This window comes from Pseudopipra pipra, chromosome 2 (assembly GCF_036250125.1).
Source record: "Pseudopipra pipra isolate bDixPip1 chromosome 2, bDixPip1.hap1, whole genome shotgun sequence".
Classification (NCBI taxonomy): Eukaryota; Metazoa; Chordata; class Aves; order Passeriformes; family Pipridae; genus Pseudopipra; species Pseudopipra pipra.
The window spans coordinates 62,913,807-62,935,336 of record NC_087550.1 but is presented as its reverse complement, the minus strand read 5'-3'; the positions used below and the strand labels follow the sequence as shown (position 1 = coordinate 62,935,336).

Here is a 21,530-nt window from a genome sequence, read left to right as displayed (position 1 = left end):
TGTATTTTGGAATAGATCTGTGGATTTGATTTATTCACTTTACAAGGATCAGAATGAAATTCCTCTTCCCAAATTACTGTGATGGAAACAACACTATCCCACAGATTTTCTATTAATTTTCTTGCTGTTCTCTTTGGCAGGCTCAAAGATTTCCTTTGTAATAAAGAAAATCTGATGGCCAGCATAAGGAACAAGTCACTACTCAGAATTACAATGGTAGCAACAAGTTTCTAGAGAGATGAAAATGAAGAAATTTTGGTTTAGGTGAAGGCAAAATTAAGTGAGGAAAAAGAGGAGAAGTAGAGGCATTTCATTAACATTATAAAATCTTTGAAATACTACAGACTATGAAGTTAGCAAAGCTGAGTGTGCAGTAAAAGGAATGAGAATGACTGAGATTGACTATAGTTGATTGAATTTTAAAGAGGGCAAGGTCCTAAAAGTATTTCGTTTCATTTTTGCAAAGACTGTGAGTAGGTCAAGATGCATAAATAAACTTTACCTTAAGAATACTAGAGAGGTCAGACTGGTTCAGGCCAGGCATACACTTGGCCCATTTACCTATCTACAACAGCTGTCATAAGCCAATTCTTATCCAAATATTCTCTCAGTGAACAGCAGGCCCAGGACAAGAACATTTGATAATGCTCATAGGTTCCAGCATCCAACTTTGTTTTAGCTTGGAGGGTTTCCTGAACCTGATGTGGTTTGTCTAGTTAGTGACCTTTACTAGATCTCTCTGCCAGGGTCTTGTGCAGTATCTCCTTAGATCAATGAGAACTTCTGTAATCCATACTGTCTTTAGTTACATAATGTTGTGAGTATATTACCCATGAACATGTAAGTTAATATAATTTATTGTATTATTTGCTTTGAACATGCCTACTGCTAGCGTCCTCTGATGCACCCTCATTTATTTATTGATAGAGAAGGTGAAAAGTTGGTTCCTGTCCATACTTTTTGTCTGTGGTTTTAAAACATTTATTGCTATTTTGAAGAAGCAAATTTTGGTATTTGTTAGAGGGGTGCTGTAATTACAGTCTGAAGAAGACTCCATCGCCCCTGGTCTGGAAATCTATTTCTTCTTAGGTCTGCCAATAAACCACCAGTTTGCCTGCTATCTGTGGCAGATGCTGAAGCTGCTATTGCAAAGAAGTCCTTCCAAGATCTTGAGAACTGGAAGCTTAGATGAGCACAGTCTGACAGAGCCATTCTTTTCCACTGTTAGGGAAGATGCATTAGAGGAAAAGATGCAGTGGTGCATATTGTGCTCTTAAAACCCTGCTGGTCTTTCTGCAAGCAGAATCTAAAAAAATAGTAGGGAGTTGAAATAAAGATAAGAAAATTTGCCAATCCACATAAATCAGCCCCATTCAAAGCAAATTACTTGCTAATAACTAAAGCTCAAGGAAGCAATGTAAACTCTGTCTAAAATATGAAGCAGAAAACTGAAGATAAAGTAGTTCAAGCCTCCTCTAAAGGAGAAGGGCATTGTTTTCTGAGTTTGGCAGGAGACCTTAAGTGGACACAATTAACATCATAATAAAACCAGCAGAAGCCTTTGAGAGTTTCCTATTATTTCAGTAGGAGAGTCATATATACCCATGCAGTATACTCCCATTTTCCCTACTATGTGTTTTACAAGGCACAGAAATATTTCTCAAGCAGACAGGAAAGCCCAGTTTCTATTAGTAAAGAATTATACAGATAGGTAAGAGAGGTCTCCGTTCTTAGGTAAAAATATAAACAACAGCCTTTTAGAAATCTTACTGCAAGGTAAGGTATATTGTACCGCTCTACAGAAGAAGATAAGCAGCTATTGCAGAAAAAATGGACTTTGAGAGAAAATGTTAACTCCACTTAGTGTCAAAGCTATTGCACAGCCCCATGCTACTGAAGTAGAAGAGGTTAAGGGATACCGATGATGCCAAGATACTCAAACAGAAAGTCTTTTCATTTAGGTTTGTGAGTAACTCTAGTTAAAGTGACTCTATTTGACACAAAATGATCTGTACTGTTGCAAAATAGTTTCTGTCAGCAGATTTCACCTAAGCAACGCCCAGTCTATCAGCTATAATCCTACTGGGTTTGGCTGCAGGATCTGATTATTATTTCAGAAGAGTATGTCTGGCTAAGCAGGTAAAGAGAATGTACTGAAAGTTTCACAAGACACAAAGAAAGGCAAAAAAACAAACAAAAAAAGGCACACAAAGCCCATATTATTAAACAGGTAAACAAAACATTTTGTCAGGAGCTCTCAGCATCCCTCTAGTTAGAACAGACACCTATTTGTATCTGTTATGAACAAGCACACATTTAAAAGTCCCCCTTTGAAAAACATAGCTCTGGAAGACAGGTCAGTCCTGTTGACTCCCTGCTACGATGGTTAGATATGCTGAAGGTTAGAAATGCTTGAGAGCCTCTAACATTATCAGCCCTAATCCCAAATGTTGCCTGGTTCTGACTGGTTTAACTCAGAGCCATATGTCACATGAAAGTTCTTGCCCCTCAGTGGCTTTTTGACAGATAGATAATTAATTATCACACTAACTATTGGCACTCGTTTGGGAAGTCCCTGAAAAACAAACCCAAATTTACTTTCTGTTCAAGACAGAGGGTACTGACTGAAATAATTATATGGAGAGAAAGCATCTCCTGAACATCCCTGAGATTTTGAATGGGAGCAAATCCCTCTCTCTGTCACCCAGACCCTTAGTACTTTGAGGTATGAAGGTGACACTGTAATAAGTGTCATTTGTTCAAAGTTTAATGAGGAAAGGACTTCTTTATGTACCCCAGACATCTGATGCAGCATGTACCAGGTCATTGCAAGGCTGTGCTTTTAATCAATTTGTGCACAATGTACATAAAGTACAAAATGTTTTGGGAGAGACTATAATTGCTGAGATGTTTTCACTGATCTTAAAAGATGACCTAGAAGCTGATTTAGTGGATCTGTTGCTGTCTAGGATCTCTCCTCTGGGAAGTAAAAAGCTCTTTATAATATGATGTATAACAGCAAAACCATAACCAAGTGTTTTAAATCAATGTTGTTTTTGTAAGTCTGAGAACTGTTGATCATATAGTTTTAGACTTGTGTGAACTGAATCAGTGATCTGTTGTGGTACTACACCTCAATCCTTTATCTTCTGAGGCAGGCTGTGATGATGGCTACTTTTTCTGGGAGGAGGCAGCGCAAACACAAAGTCAACAGAAAATTCCTGCTCGTTCACAACAAAGACTGAAGAGGAGCACTCTGTAATATAATCTAGAGTTCCTATGAGAAATCTAAGGTCTTTCCTCTGCTCCATGGATCCCTATGTAAAAATAGACATCTTGCAGGCTGGCAGTTCAAAATCCCTGAGGATTAGTGATTGGTTAGAAGATTATGGATACTACTCCAGTCTGAATTTGAAATACCAAATGAAATTGCTGAGGCACCGATAGTTGACACGGAACTGCCAGCCCCCTCACTCTTTCGGTAAAGTTGTAGAGACAGAAGGCCCTGTCACTGATTTGTAATGGTATATTTGCTTCTGCAATCAGTCATAGAAGGGAACCTATTTCTGGTGTTTATTGTTTCTAATAAGCTAGATAGCTTGTTATAGAATAAAAGAGAGAAAAGCCACGAGACCAGCAAGTCACTCAGCACTAGGTATGACACAGTACTGAAATACAAAGACAATTGCTATTATCAGGGCTATAAATACATAAAGCACTTAACACAAAGCCAGTCACTATCAAGGCCCCTGCAGGAAATGCCAGGGTATGCAAGTAATAAAATTGATCTTTTTAGGACCTGGACTCTAAACATGAATCAAAGACATGCCATATTGCTGATGAATCTTTCATCCCTTGCTACATGCCTGGGCAGCAACTTGTGTTGAGAATCACATTCTTCTTGCCTCCATCAGTCTTCCCTGCCAATACAAGTGGACCCTGATACTGGATATGTCCCAGAAGATCAGAATCACAGGTTTTAGGACACTGAATAAGAGAGACTGTCTTAAATCATAACTATAGCTTTACTCATGGAATTTAGCAACCAACCGATTTCTGTTTAAGGGACTGTTTAAGAAGGAGGTCTCTCCCTCCCCCGCTGTATGTTTCCTCTTGGAAAGAGGAAATGTTACTATGGGATATCTTGCTCTCCAAAGAATCACATTAAGGAAAATCTTAAACCCCAGTAACCTATGACTCCTTTATCCATATACAAAGAGATATATCTAGTCTATATCTATATATATCTATATATATATATATATCTATATATATCTATATATATCTATATCTATGCTAACTCAAACTATATTTTGCTAATGGTCATAAGGGGACTTAATTTACTCCATGAAATTAATTATACTATCACAAATAAAGTTAAGTAAATCACACAGTGCATGTACTGCATTATTTCCATCTCTGTGGTATGATGAAAATAATGCAATCATCAATGGTTGTACTCACATGGCTATTTAATGCCCTGAGGACAGTGGACATGAAGGTGCTTCAAGTAGTAGTCTGCTGATACCATTTAATGGACTCTGCTTATCCAAATAATTTGTCCTTGCACTCCAGGGACACATGCACACCAGCAATGAAATCCATCTACACAACCACTCAAAGAAGCATCCAAAAGCATCCCAGATAAGTTATCAATGTTCTTTGTAAAAACTGGGCAATCAAAATAACTCTCTGTGCTTTGGCCAACTTGAGTGGAAAACTGGGCTATACAAAGTAACACAAAAACTGCATTAATAAAGTAACTACTTTTTATACTGTTGCTGTACCTCACACTGTTAGTCTGGAGAGCCCAAAACTACAATAAATGCAATTTCTAGTTTTCTAAATAAAATATTTTCATAATTATGATGTTTTCTTATCTATTTCTCAAAACTGGACAAAAATTATCCACACTCCTAAACACTAACGTTTACACTTTCCAACCTATCTCTTTCTGATGTAGAGTTTGTACTACTTTGTTCAGTCCAATTGTGGTTACGTTAAATATGGGGATTACATTACATTATTAAATCTGCTAAAACAGAATAACTCAGAATAACTGCACACCATGTTTTCCCAATTCTACCTCCAATCATAGATTCTCCTGCCAAGTTAAATAAATATTATATCATTCCAGTTTCCTTATATGTGCTGTTTACCACACTTAATCAAAGTGCATATATTTTTTATTCCTAACCACACTTTAATTATTCTTACTGTTTCTGAATGTCCTTATTTAATCTGTAAATAATATTTTTTAAATTATTAAATTATAATTTCATTAACACCTTTGAAAATGGGGGTTAGATCCTTCTATATTATTAACTCTGTATGTTTCTGAGTATTCATACTACCCAAAAGAGACACAGGCACCTTGCTGGGGATTGATTTCTGTAGTAGTTGTGCCAGGCCTCTGAAGATATGCAGAAAAACTAAATTTCTCATCATAATAAATCCCCTCTGGTTAAGTAAATACTCTCTGTAGTCAGCCAATTTTTTTTAAACTGTTCAATAAAATATTAAATGGGAAAGCTTAAAATATAGTTTGCATTTTCAACTGTAAAAATGAATGTTTGTTTACAGTAACTATTAAGTTAATATACATGTTGAGAAGCAAGTTGTCACAAGTAAAACCAGACAACCTGAGGTTTCAATTGTAAGTAAAAGGAGCCTTAGTATTTTTTTCATTTTTCTCCATTTGTTCAATTGATCAAGGCATCTTGCAATTTAGAACCATTATTCTTTCTTCATGAAACATCTTGGATCGTAAGTTACTTCTTTGACTGTCATGAGAAGTCAAGTCACATAACTTTCAGAGGCCTTTTTAAAGCAGTATTCACTTCTATCCAGGAATTATGTTTCCCTATGCTTGTAAAAAAGTGTGAGTTAAACATTCTAAAGTTATTTGCTGGACATGTTCCTCCAAAAACTTCTCTCACCTATACTGTTTTTCTTCTACATAAACTGCATTAATATAAAGATGCAGTGGTATGTAAGTCATATTCTTGAATAATTCTATTCAAGTTTACAACAATCTTTCTCCAGATCGGCTTGTATTATAAAGGCTGTAAGACTTTGGTGGTCTCTTTGTAAGTTAATTCTCAAATATCATAAGCAGATGCTTCCTACTTTAAAAAAACAACCAAACAAAAAACCCCCCCAAAAAACCAACCAAACAAAAACAAGCAAGCAAACAAACAACCAAAAAACAACCAAAACCAAACCATAAACCAAAGCCAGGTAAATCTAAATGATTCAAGTGTAGTATTAAATAGAAAAGTTATACTGGAACCCCTTGGTTCCTTATCAAGTTAACAAGACACAACAAGCTACAAAAGTGAAGGGGTGCTACTTTTCTTATTTAATCTTCCTCTGCGGGATGTTAACTGAGTGAAAGCTACTTGATTCTCTGTACAGAATTCACATTTTTAAATACAGCTGCTTCTAATAATTGAAATGTTTCTAACACAATTTGAGGGGTGTGGGTACAATAAAAAGTCCATTTGCAAACGTTCACAGCCTTTCCTGTCACAGATCCAGTACAAGAAAAACCACTGGAAGATAAACACTTTAATTTGAAGACTTTAATTACTGTTTGATATGAACACATGAGTCCTTAAACACCTAACAGATTTCTCAGAAAGCACAGACATGCTAGCCAGTATTCTGAATAGACTGAATTCTGTCAGTATTCTGAATAGTCAAATGATCCTCATTCCTTCAATATTCTTGCTCTTATGTTATATATTTTATGCTCTAACAAAAGCATATACATGGATTATTCCTGTTTTAATCAAGGCCATGAATGTTGGTAACATGAACCATACATTTTCTTTAATGTTGTTTTTTAGTACAGAAAAATAAAATAACTTGAGGTTTGGAGCAGAAATGCAAGTGATATTTTCTAATATCACTAACTAATTTCACTTTAGGGTTCCATTATCACAGCATAGATACTGGGTTTCATTTTTATTACTAACAGACTTTATTTATCACTGTAAAAATAGTCCATTAACCACAGAAAGTAAAATTCACCATCAAAGTTCTGGTTTTGTTTAGGAATCAGACTTTTTCAGATATTCTGTCAAATAATAAACCCTAGTCATCTATATCTGACTTAAAAGAAACTATATGTGTTTTCAATTCAGAATATTTCCCTGTAATACCTACAAAGGTATACATACCTGAGGAGTGTGTGCTAGATAGAATTAGAAGCCAAGAAAAAAGGGTATTGACCAGCTTCCTGACCAGAGAACCAAGCAGTGTAAGCAGAACAATAGCACTGCTTGTATGAACAGGTAGCATGCTTTATCCTTATTGATGAACTGTAAATAGAAATTATATGTATATGAATTTTAAAATTTAAATAAGTGAAAATTAAAATATACAAAGGCATACAAAATTCAAGAATACATCTTTCAGAAAAAAAAAAAATGATACCTGCATTTATGATGATGTATCATGCGTTCGGACTATCCGATTTCATCTCCACATTCCAACTTATTTTTCAAATTACTTCTTAATATTCCAGATTATTTATTGTGTGGAGCCAACAGTTATAAAAGAAGATAGGTGTAAGAGCATTTTGATGACAGAAACTTTTTGTCTAATCCATTCTAAATTGCCAGTGAGGAAGATGCTGCATCAATGACAGATAGGTTGGTTCGAGTTTTTAACTGTCCTTGTACTTGTATTTTCCAAATATGTAGCCTGTTATTTTTGACTGCAAACTAAGATAATTTTTTTCTTGTTCTTCCACAACTGGATACAAAAGACCATTGGTGACCATCTTCTTCACATTGATCTTCAGATGTCATATTATTTTCCCCAGTCTGCTCTTGACTAGACAAATACAACTCTTTTGAAACATGCCTTATAAATCTTGCTTTCCAAGAATGTTTTCACTCTTGTTCTTCTATGGATTCTCCTTTACCTGAAAATTGAAATAATTTTCCTTTTTTCAGACTTTATTTTAACACAAATAAGACAATTTTATTCACTGACTTTTACTCTGGCCATTTTGCATGAGTGTTCTTTGATTTTGCTTCATCTGTAAATGGCAGCATCAACATTACTTGAAATTTTACAATTACTGTAGAGCAGTAGGCCCCACAGACTCTTGAAAAAAATACATCTTTATATCTCAGTAACTTTTCTGGAAATGAGTAATGACAATTTTCTTTGAATTTAGAGTAAGTCACTTTTTCTTACTTTTTCATTTTCTTCAAAGAACTGGATAAAACAGGGATTTTGTATATATCTTCTTAGTTTTACAGTTAATAGCTAAAACAAGAATTATGCTATTCTTAATAAATAAGCAGACAGATAGATGGATGGACAGACAGGCATAAATCTAGTTTTTCACTGAGAATCAAGCATAACAGAAGGGAGATTTGACTCAAAGCCTGTATCTCTCTCTATTGTCTCAAAAAAGGTAATTTCTGCTGAAATAGAGTTAGAAGGTTGTTGCTAGTTGAAGTATGCTATGGAGTCTCTCTTTGATGATTACACAGTTACTTGTTTGTGGTAAAGGTATGTCATGCTTTACATTGTTTTCAATGAGTTTTGCCTAAATAAAGAGGAAGTATTCTGGACCAAGAAAAGTAAAACAAAGGATGTATGATAATAACAGATCAATTCTGCAGTGGTGATCTGTCTTCACATTTTTTACCAAATGTCTGCCTTTAGAGAATCTAGTTTCTTTACTTTTTTAAATCACAAATAGTTTATCCCAGGAATCTTCAAATTATGTGCTTGGAAAAAAGGGGGGGAAATAAAAGGAAGTGATAAACTGCACAGCAGTTTATGACATTTAGCCCAGATTTTCTGCTTCTTTGCTCTACTTCACTTGTGCAGACCATGGAACTATACCATAGTCACATATGAAAGTTCTTCTCAGAAGTGGTTTCTACAGTTTGGTTTTGCTTTTTAATATTCATATAGTTTAGTCATAGGTTACTTTCACAATGAATTCCTGAAATTTAGTAGTTGTTCTTTGTAATGTAGTTAATCTATCCATCTGCAAAATGTGCATGATGCCTAGGTGTACTCTCAATAGACTGAGCACATAGGCTGAAGGGCTCCCAGCAGCACTGCACTCCTGCTCAGAGACACCCAATCTCCACCTCCAGAAAAGCCTCTACCCCTTCAGCCAAACTTCTGAATGCAGTTATTTTCTCCTTCCCATATTCCAACTTAGCTTCCAGCAGCTCTTACAAACTATGTCCCCCCACTTCCTCAGGAAACATAGAGAGGCAATCCCCCAGCAAGTGATTATTTAAGCAGGAGTGATGGGCACAGAGTGTATTCACCGCGAAGGGAGAAGCAGTCTATGAAAACTTCTCTAGCAGACAGTTGTACCTGCAGTATCTGCCACAAGATTTTTCAGAATGTCTTTTTGCAGAAGTCTTCCAACCCTGCAGTATCTGCCACAAGATTTTTCAGAATGTCTTTTTGCAGAAGTCTTCCAACTACTCTTTTCCTCAAAACAGGAACTACCAGTTCTGGTAGTTCAGACATTAGGTTTAGAATATGTAATGTATTCAGAGAGAAGTGGATAACTTCAAGTATTTTGTTTGGATGTTTCATGTAATTTTCTAAAACTATACTCAGGGGCATCCCAGTATTATAATTTTATATAATTCACTTGCATTTCCAAATTACAAGATCATTATAAGAAAGAATACTTCTTTTTTCAGCTAGGTATGTAATATATGTGACAGATTTGCTCTATGTTATTCTTCATCTATATAATTCTACTTTCTTATATTCTTCATTGATATTCTGTTGCTTTTTCAAATGTAGTTTCTATTATTGGCAAAAATATGTTCCTACTGATGTCAAAGCAAGCCAAAGGTACAGAATTGTACATTCATACTACAGAAGTGATTTTTCCTAATATAGTTCCCTACTGTGCTGCATATCTGGTTGATGGCAATACAGTAAAGCCAGAATAGCCACTTAGTTCCTCCAGAAAAGCTGCCTGCATTTCTGCAGGACTGCTTCTCCAAATACTAAATTAACAGGAAAATTTATGCTGAATAGTTGTTAGGATGGTCTATTTTCTTATCAGTATTCCATTAAGAATAATTTCCTATTAAGAACTGTTTCCAAACACCTACTTCCAATTTTACTTCTCAAACTCTGGCTATTTTTGTTTGATTTATAGCATCCTAAAATTTTGCTCATTTTATTTCATTTATGTCCTTTATGTCCTCAGCACCCACCGGAGTAGCTGATATCTTTTCAGAATCTGCATGTTGTTTTTATCTGAGCAGTTTATTTCCTCTCTTTACCTCTGAGTGACTTAAAAGATAATACTCAACTGAACCCTAACAGATCATATTCCAACATTGTCTGACTTGCCACATTTTCCTTTTCTTTTTTATTTTCTGTCTTTGGATTTAAGGTGTTAATCTCAGGTCACAAAGTACACTATGAATGTAAATTTATTTTTTCTTTTTGTGCAGTTTTTTCTGCACATAGTTTTCTACAACCTATAAAACTAGAAATTATCATGAAACTAACTGGTCAAAATATGACCTAGAACCTAATAGTAATTATATCACATGCTGAAAAACTGTCCAGGTAGTAAGAGATTACGCTAATCCCAAGACATTATTGCATATCCTTTTTTGAAAACTGTATAAATATTCAGTAGAATCCTTATCCCATCATGTGCATTATGAAGTGACTATTTTATATTGAAGCATGTCCACTTCAGCATTAGATCCTTCTTGAAAGTCTCAGAATAAAATGCTATAAGCATTAATGCATTATATTTCAGGCTTTTATCCTACAAGGAGGTCCACACAGGTGGGATCCAAACTTCATTTTAATAATGAAGTAAATCCATTTACCCAAATGGTCCTATACTGACTTCTTTATTGTAACCTTGCTTATCTTGAAAAGAATATTCACTCATCTAACTGGCTTTACAGTTTCAATTTTAAAATGCTTTTACATCAGTCAAGTACTGTTTTTCCTTTTATTGTCCTCCTCTGACTTTCTTAATTTACCAGGTTTTATTTTATTAGATTTTTTATGCTTTCTTCCCTTTTAATTGTCACACATTATACCCAAACTTAATACATTCATTGACATTTATGGTCTGAAAGATACCTATAGATTACTGGTTTTCATGCCATTGTATTTTTGATTTAGAGCAGGCTAGTACAGTTGTAATTATTGCCAACTGGATGTAGTGCATAAGATTACATCTGTGTTACTGAGCTAAACAAGGCTCAGGCACATGCTTGAGCTCCATCATATGATAATCCACGCCATTTAGCTGTTAGCCTACTCTTTGGTATGCTTCTCACCTAGGCCAGCAAGCACTCAGGTAAGACACTGCAGGATGTGGGGAATAGTGTGGGTTAGGGAGTCTTCTTATAGGCAGTATGAACAAGGCCACCCTGGCTCAAGAGAGCAAATGGGTTAGCCAGGCAAATGTGAGCTGTAATTTGCTAATGACTCTTGACTGGGTTGTGGAGCATTTTGTTTTCTAGTACAGATGTGATCTAAGAAGTTAAATGCCATCAAAAACTGGTAGAGTGCCTTCTTATGAACCTGTTACCAAACCTATGCAAAGGATTTGAGCTGTTGGCATGGGAGAAGGGTAGACAAGGGTTGACCGTGACTTCCCCATGGCAGGCAAACTCTCAGCCTGTGAGTAGGAGTGGATCTTGGCTACTTTGTGCTACCTCCCGTGGACAGAACAGGGGTACAGAATCTGGACCCCTTCATATCTTCAGGTACTTTTCTATACTTTCCATTACCATTTCTGTTAGCTGCCTCTTCAACTATCTTTTCAAATAGATGTTCTGATTTGTAGACAGTGGTCTTAGATTTCCTTTTATTCAGTAGTATTCTACTGGAAACAAAGAAAAAATTAAGCACTCGAGAAACTTGAGAAAAATCTGCTTTCTAGTGTTTCTTTAAAAGTCTGACACGTTTTCAGAATATATTACCCAAATGATACTAAGTCAATAATTAGGCTCCCTTAGACAGCATCATATGGTCCAAGCTCTCCTTCAGTTTATCTTTGCATGATGACAAGTTTAAAGTTTCCATTTCCAATTCTGTTTTCTTTTCACCTACTTTATACTTCACTAAACATTTATTTACAGCAGAATCTTTCTCATAGTCTATCGTAATGTTACTGCTGAACCAGCTGTCTGCTATTACTCTTCAAACCCATTACCTTCCCATCAGTGATTTTCACGATATGTTTTTTCTGGTCTTTCTATGAAACCAGAAGATTTGTACAGTCATAAGGTCTTAATTCTGGATCTAGTATCTCTTTTTTCCTGATTGCTATCAGATTCAGGACTGAATTAACTCTCATTACTTCTTCCAGTTGTTTTAAGTACTACACAAAAATATCCTCCTGTAACCTACTTTGAAACACCTCTTGCATGTAACAAATTCTTCTTTTACAGCTTTTCATACATTTTCATACACATAGCAATATATCTATATATATCATACATATAATATGTCTGTATATATATATGATGATCACAGAGACCCTCATAAACCTAGAGAAAGACAAATGAATCAATCCTTCAACACAATCTTCAGGGATTTTGCATCTTCCATTTTCATTTGTGAAATTATTTCTGTGTCTGCCAGCCATGTGAATTTCAGGATCTACAAGCAGAGTGGTTGTTTTATAAATTATGCTTCTCTCACCTTATATTCCTTATATTGCAACAGATAGTTATATTCTATTTATGTCTTAGCCAGACTTGTTTGTAATGTGATCAAAGAACATTTCTCGGAATTTGTAGTGGTACTGCACCTCTCAAGATTTAGATACACACCTGTACCTAAGCTGTGTTTATGAACAGAAAGACTTATTCTTTCAGGATTATTTCCTGCAGGACTTTATAGATGAAGTATGTTTTCACATCTTGATGTAGAAATTCACTCAGCTTTATTCTCCTCCTGTAGATGTTTCCCTGTGGTTACACTTACTCATTTGCTGAAAAATCTTCCCTGTTTTGTTAGTATTTCCAGCTATGCTTTCCTCAATGTTCCTAATATATCTAAAAATAAAGACTTTTTAACTGATTGTTTTAACTGAGACATTATCACTCAAAAATTGCAAATCAAAAATATACAAAGTATATTATTATCTTTAAACTACAAGTCTAAATTCTAGATTAGTAGTAGTACTATCAAGCAAGTAGTACTAATTAAAGAATACTATAAAACAATAGTTTTGTACCTTAACAAGTTATATCAATACAGTACTCTCAAAACTAATTTTCTAAAACTACACTAATTTAAGTCAGTTTCGTGTACTTCCTTCTAACAATAATACACCATTGTTAGAATTGTATTATTTCTCATGATGAGTAAGGCCTTATACCATAACTACTCTGCTGTAAAATGAATATGACTATTAAGTGAGGGATTATTTCAGGATTTGTATTGCATTATATAGTTAATAAAAAGGACAAATCTTCAGTAAGCAATAGTGACTTAAATGTATGCGTGCCAATTTATACCATTTGAGGATATACCCCAGAAAGTCCTACCAGGTTTTACATAGTTTTTAATATTCTTTCTTCTTCTATGGATGATTTCATATAGTTCTTTTTTACAAAAATCATTGCAGTTGATGCAAGTTCTTTCTGGCAAAAATCTTCCTGCTACTATTGTTCAACACAAACTCTATCATTGGTGTAACTGTTTTAGAGATTCCAAATTTCCTCTGCTTTCTAATCCTTGTCTATAATGTCATCCTCATGCTCAGTAAAAAAATCTGGCAAAGAAGGTGCTTTTTTAATGGCCTCAAAATTATGCAAAGTACTGCCTGTAACTACACTAATTAAAAACTTTTAGGCACCATAAATTACATTCTCAGTCACATCTCCAATCATTTTCTAGCATATTGCTATTATTACTTCTATTATTATTACTGCAAATTACTTTAAGTATCAGAAGAGGCTTCAGAGTTATTTTAAATACCTAAAGCCAAAGTTCTAAACTGTATGATGACAAACGCTATTTATGTTTTATCATGGTATTCCTTTTATTGCAATCCAAATAATTCACATTATCTAAAGGATATTTCGTATAGATAATAAAATATGTAGGTAGCTACCCCATAGAAAAAAATAACTTTTATTTAATATTTCTGCTATAAGAGAGTCTGATTTTCAAAAATTCTCCTGATTTTATGGATCTATATCTTTTTGTTGTCTTTTTTTTAACTCCTTATATCAATATCAATACAAAGCACTCTTTCCACTAGCATTTTTCTTTATCTGCAAATAAAATCTGAAAACTTATGCCATACCATTTATGAACACAGCATGTTTGCTTTTATTCAGATGCTCCTTTTAAGTTAGCATTCCTACACTGAACAAGTACCATAAGTCTTTATTTTTACAGGAATGTTTATCTCTGCCCATAATTATTATTTCATGGATGCAGGAAGCAAGGTACTTTGATCTTCTGAAGGCACATTTATCATAAAAAACTTTAAATGCTGTCTCCAAATTGTTAAGTTTCTTCTTTTCCTTACTGGAAGTCCTACAATAGCAGATCCATCCAGCGTTTAGAAGTATATATATTCTTGAGTATATATGATCATGCTCAAGGCAATATTTTAGGCAAAGGGATGCACACATATGAGGAAAAAAGGTACCAGTATTGAATCAAAAGAGTCAGGAGAGTCCAGTGCAGAAAGGAACCAGAAACTTAGGTTAACAGAAGGAACCAAAAAAGAAGGGAAGAAGACAGAGAACTCAAGAGAAGGAGATAAATCAAGAAAATATTACCATAGGGAGAAGGAAAATAATTTCACCTTTTAATAAGTTAGACTTTACCAGTAACCAGCTTTGTAAGTCTCCCCCACTTTCTGCAAGTGAGCCATATAGAAATCAATTGTTAAAATAAAGACTAATGCTGTATTTTATTAAATCTATATGTCTTTAATATGGATTTTATACTCTTCACACTGATTTTACATTTCTACAAACATCTTTAAATCACAATTACATTAGGAACCAGCACATTTTATATGAAAGCAGAAGAACAATATTTTTTGACTATTCAAAATCATAAAAAAATTAATGAGTGCCATATTCTTCTTTTTCTATGTCTTCACTACAGTACTATCAGTCCCAGAAAATAATGGTATCAGCATCAAAGGAAGGGTCAGCAATCTTTCACATCAGAAGTTAGGACAATACTTTCAACATGGATTGTCAGAGAGGTAGCAAGTGAAAAGCTTCAGAAGGCACGGTAGCTAAAAAGAGTCAGGAAAAGAGAAAAAAACAGGGAAAGATAAGATAATAAAATCAAAAAGGACAGGAAAAACAAAATACACAGAAAATGGCAACCATAACAATTGTGTTTATTCATATTAGAAACAGTACAAGAACACTGACAGAAAAGGTAAGGAATAAGGCAGCCAGTCTTAAAGAGGTCTAGAGAAGAGACCTAGTACGGTATGAAATGCTCAGTTATTCCTCAATTAAGGTGACAGCCCACTCACTTAACTTTAGCTTGAGCAAGTCAGTTCAGAGGAGGATTCCTGTGAAGTCAGTAGACTGAAATGGGCACCTCCAGAGGGCGATTCATCCCATCCTAAGGTCTGAATCTTAGAGTTTGAATCACATAGTTGAAATGTAATTAATTTTGTGAAGTTCACTAGGTATTTACAAACTTAGCATCATATCTTAAAGCTGAAAACTTACAGATAACAACATCTGGATTAAAATGAGATACAGCATATTTTCAACTTCCTTTAATCTGAACAAGGAATATTTACAAATGACTTTCATCCACACAGACCATGTAATAGGCTTGAGCGGCATAATATTTTACTACTGAACACTACTTGTGTGCATTACACTGAGCACAAAAATGAAGATCGACCCTAACAAAATAAGGGTTTGTTTTTCTGTTAGAACTAATTAAGTACTACTGGGGCTTTATGTTTATCTGCTGCAAATAAAAATTAAAGCTTGACATCACTGGGATTCTGTATTCACAACATAACAGTAAGGGCTGATTATAAAATACAGCATGAAGTCTCTTATTTAGAACTTCTAAAAGTTTTTTGAATGAATATGAATAGTACAGTTATGTCAGTTTTTCAGTATTCAGATCTTCACTGGGTGCCCTTAAAAACTGCTGCTCAGTGACAAAGACATGGCACAGGAACAGGAAACCTATCACACAGCAATTTATAGAATAGTTCTTACGTAGACCTATCTCTATCAGCAGAAATTAATACACTACATTCCAAAAAGTAGATGTTACCATTTCAAAATTAATTGTGAACTGGCACCATAAGGCCTCTCCCTGCTCCACCCATTTTCCACTCTCTGTCTCCAGTCAGCAAAGGAACAGTTTTAGAGGGGATGTACATTTACTGCTGTACATCTGCTCAGAGTTCAGTTACACTAAAGTGTTGCTCAGGTGGACAGTTACGGTGTTTTATGCATACCACTGAGTGAATGTAAGAAAATGGGAGGTCCTTATCTCTGTAGAAAAAATAAACAGGTTTTTGCATGGTAATTCATGAAGACCAGTTATATTCACTGTGTGAATAATAGTTAATTGCTCAGTTTAAAACACAAGATTTCCCTAAGCATTTACTCTGCTATAATACCATATATACTCATAGGAATAATGCAGTAACTAAGCACATAAATTAACAAATTACAGAATTAAATGTTTTGGCAATTTCCTAATTTATTTTATTTTATTACAGCTTATGGATGAAATCCACATACTGATGTCTAACCTGTAACAAATGCCAATGTAAGTAATCCATTGTTCTACAGCCACATTTGATTATGAATGGATTGACTTTGCCTAGTCCTGCTGAATAATGATTATTTAGCAGTTTCTATTTTCAATTTCAGCATTATTACAATTAGGTTTTACACACAAATTTTGCCACTCCTAAGTGTTATTGCCTGCCTGCCTGCACTCTTTCCCAAATGCTAGTGAGTAGAATTAACAGAAATATATATTAAAAAATGGCTTTGATTTGGTCATATCTAATAGTGGGGTTTTTAAGAGCTAACCTGGGAGAACAGAACATTGGGGCAGTCATCATTTTCTAGTAGGATAATGCATTTTGTGATTCAGGTTGGCCCTGAAAGTCAATTTAAAGCCTTTCTTAGAAGAGATCATGTTAAAATAAAAATGCACAGTGAGTAAAGTACAACTCAGCACAGCAGTTAGTCAGAAAACTGAAGTCTCGCTCTGTTTTCCATGTAAGCACAAAGCACTAAATACAAAATATTACTGTAAACACTTACCTGACTCCTCCCTTTCACCCTATTATTTCTCCTATGCTCATTAAGTTTTTTTAATCTTTCCTTTCCTTCTGTAAAGGAAAATAATTTCCTCCTCTCCATTTCAGTTTCTTTCTTTGCTTTTTCCTACTCACCTGCACAATTTCTGAAATTCCAAATTTTAAAAGGGCTACAAATCCAATCCTGGGGTGAAATACCAAGTTCTGAAAGGTCTTAGCATAGCTGAAGATCAGTGAGTGTTTGTGTTCTCTCATTTCCAACAAATTCGTAAAATCACCAGAATAAAGTTCATCAATGAAAATCTATTTAGATAACTGTAGTCTTAGAATGAAATCACCATTCTGTGAAGAGCTCTGCTCACACAGCAAAACATAACGATGATTTTTACTGATTTGAACTATATCATGATCTCTGGTACCTTATTTTTATGCTTATCTGTTAAGGGAAGTGCGCATTCACTTCTCTCCTTTAGTAGCCATTCTAAATGATGCACTGAGTGCTTTAAGGAACGAAATTATGTCTTTAAACACTTTATAACCACCTTATTATATGTAGAAGATAAAAATAGCTAGCGTTAAGACTAGCATATTGTGCAGAAATGTAAATATTTTCTCTCCTGTAACAATTCATAAACAACATTTATTACCTGCAACCACTACATATATTTTTAGATGCCAGCTCTTCTAAACACAAAATCCGTCTTTACAATATTTTTTCAAGTAGCTTAATAGCCATAATATCAAATGCTGTTTCACACATAGTATCAACATGTGATGTTTCACTGACATGGTAACAGGCAGTTAGCTCAGTGTAAGTTACTTTGTAGAAGACAGTGCCAGAACTTCAAGGTGTTACCTCTCAGGAATCATGAACTCCTGCAGTCTTAAAGATAATATGACATATGACAAGCAATGAGAGTAATGCAAATATTTAGGAACCAACATTGACTAACTAAAAGAATGATATCTATATGCACTATAGAAATCTGCCCAAGAAAGAAACACCAGAATAGTTTCCTGTTAAAATAATGTGCCCTCTAACAAAAAGAAAAAAAGTATGCTTTATTTTACTATTGTTACAGTCATCTTGGTACATAATCTATTCATATGGTCACATGCTGAAAGGATTATTAATTTCTGAATTTTAAGCTCTAGCAGAAATCATGCATCTTGTTAGTTAAGTTTAGTCATAGACATAAATATGCAATCATAATCAATATTAAGAAGAAAACTGTCAAATAAAAGCTTAAAACTTATTAAAATATCTGTGACAAAAAAACCCCACTGCATTTAAAAAAAATGCATGCATTTAAGGGGATGCCCTATCACATTGCTTTCAGTATATCTGCTGACTCTTTAGTCTTCATGAACAACTTCCTAGGGATCAGCAAAGTAATAATTAAGAAAAGCAACCATACTGTTCATAAGCTTCAACTTATTGCCAGTAGGTGCAATAATCCACTGAAATTATTCATTTATTTTTAGGAAGGTCATAGATCACAGAAAAATGTAAATCGAAGGGACCAGGGTTTAGAAACCTGAGATTTTTTTTTTCTGCTGTCTAGTAAGACAAACATTATCTAAAAGTCATAACTCACCATGTGGAAAAAAAAATCATCACAGTCTTATGAGTGTTACATGAAGAGGGGAAAAGCAACGAATTACTTAATTTATGATCAGCAGATTTCAAATGATGGGACATGTCCCACTTGAAGAAGGTGCAAACTGTATGTTGGAAAGGAGAAGCATTATTTTTTCACCTAGCACTTCCACAGCATCTCATTTGGATCCCTTTGTATTCAGTGGTGAGGCTACACCACCAATAATGTGTTTGGGGCTTCTTGTTACGAGACAGACATTGAGGTGCTGGAGCACCAGAGAAGGGTAATGAAAGAGTTGTCAAGCACTGGAACAGGCTGCCCAGGGAATTTAAAAGATATGTAGACATGGCGCTTCGAGAGACAGTTTAGTGGTGGACTTCATACTGTTAGGTTTATAGTTAACTTGATGATCTTAAGGGCCTTTTCCAACCTAAATGATTCTATGATTCTGTTCTATGATTCATTTGTCTGTTTGCATCTGCAGTGTGGAACCCCATATGCAAGAGGCAGAGGTATAGTGGGACAGAAGAGAAGCTTTAGTTAGGAGAGATTTATAGGACCATTTGAACCTTTGTGTGTAACTGTTCCTGGAGTAAGCAGAAAAGAAGGTTTTCCACTTAAAAGGGTCATGTGCAGGAACTGGAAAAGAAGGTGAGGTTCCAGAAGACACGGGGAAGGGTATAACTAGGGCAGGTGTGGAGTGAGCAAGAGTCAGTTAGAGAGCTGTAACCATGCTTTGTAGTAAAGTGACTTCCAACTGATCCCAGTATATTTATCCAACTGTGATCTCTCCACCTCTTACAGAAACTCCTTTTCTGATACCTATTCCAAATTCTTCATTCACATACACTAATCCCCAGACCTATCAATGCACATCATCACTGCTTCTGTACCCATATGCCTTGTCTAGTCTCATGAATCCCTCTTTCATCACTCACGGATGACACCAGGAAATCACCTTTTTCTACACTATAGCAGAAGTCACTGTCTCCTCCCTTACATGTTCCTTTCTGACACAAGACAAAGATTCCCCTCCATCTCATATTCACCTAGTAGCTCAAGTCTGAGCAAAGACAACTTCAGAATCATATAAGTTAGCAACAGGTATTTGGGAAGATAATACAAAACATGCACAAATCACCTCATTTTACATATATGTATCAATACCAGAGTAAGAAATATGGAACACAAAAGTTAAACAGAGCATGTTCACCTGCACCTTTCTTTAGTCCCTTTTAAAACACTACTGTCAATAACATTGTTTTCCAGTATTTTTTTTAAATTTAATAAAATACACCATAATAGTTCTAGATAAATTATTGCTTCAAGATAAACATATTTATACCATTTGAATATGGCTTATAATTTGGTGTGCCTAAAATTTGACATCACCATAATTCCTAATATAAATATGCACAGTATGTTAGAAAAGATAACATCTCTACAAATTACTTACGGATGTGCTTGTATGACACTCAGGTCAACAGGAAGTAAGGTATGTCAAGGGCAACTAAAATACAAATATTTTATGATGCTGGAAAATTTTCAATAGCAAAAAAAAAAGTATCCGGAGCTGCTAAAATCTGTGCAAACACCAGTAAGGTGGCTTGAGAGCCCTGGCATCTCACAGCAGCAAGATATTCCTGATCACTAAGAGTGATATTCCAACCCTGTGGTAGGCAGGAACTTCAGGTTCAAAACCTGTACTTTAGGCTCATTGAGGCTGTGAAACCCTAAGAAACAGGGAGAAAGAATCTTCTCTTCAATTTGCAGCCCCTGCTGTTAGAAAGAACAGCTACAAGTGCCTGCCTTCCTGAGTGGCAGAACTGGTCACAGCCTGCTGAGCTCACAGTTTACGGTGTGATGGCTGCTGTAATCCAACAGCCACTGCCTCTCTCTGATGATAGATATGGCTGAACAGTGGGGTCAGCAATATCTGGCCACTCTGACAGCCAAGGCTCCTGGATCACCACAGATCCTGCTGTGAGATCCTTCAGGGTCAACAATAGGTCTCACTCCAACTGTGAATATTTTCCTTTTATCACCTGCAATCTTTATCACTTTTTCAGACTGTTTAGGAACAGGTGGACCAGCAAAAGTGCCAGTACAAACTTTTGTGAGGTGGCAGTGTGAAAACTGCCCATTAGTCGCTATACTGTTCCTTATCTTCTAACACTTTACTGATCCACAAAGAATTTTAAGTGACTGTATACTTCATTTTGTTAACAGTTTTTGGTTACAGAACTTTTTAAAAACTTTTTTTCTTTTCTGTGAATCTGCTGACTCCTTCAAATAACTTGCAAAGCTCTAAGACAAAACTACTTGTAGAAAAGCCAAGACGATGGTCACCTGTTACACCTATCAATGTTCTTATTAACTGTATTCTTTATCACATTTACTGGCATTTTGTCTGTCATGGTAGCCAGAGTTTTGAGTTCCATTAGTTCATGACTAGCACTAGAGCCCTTTTTAAAACTAGGGTCAAATTCGTTACTTTCCATTCCTCTGTTATCAAGGCTCATCAATTTAATTTCTGACTTTTTCTAGGACTACTGAATGAACATGTTATTTGGCAATTTATTAAAGTTTATTCTATCAATTTGTTAAAACATCTTTTACTGATATTTCAAATCTGAACTATT

General features: G+C 35.1%; 1 long non-coding RNA gene across 2 annotated transcripts in view; it reads left to right on the top strand.

Annotated features, from left to right (window-relative positions):
• LOC135410533 (uncharacterized) overlaps nt 1-21,530 on the top strand; it is an 83,587-nt gene that overhangs the window by 10,135 nt on the left and 51,922 nt on the right. Inside the window, exons 2-3 of one of the 2 annotated variants that reach the window (XR_010428723.1) lie at nt 11,653-11,753; nt 16,736-16,785. This is a non-coding gene — a long non-coding RNA (uncharacterized LOC135410533). The remainder of the gene's footprint in view (nt 1-11,652; nt 11,754-16,735; nt 16,786-21,530) is intronic. The other variant, XR_010428721.1, reaches the window with a different exon arrangement.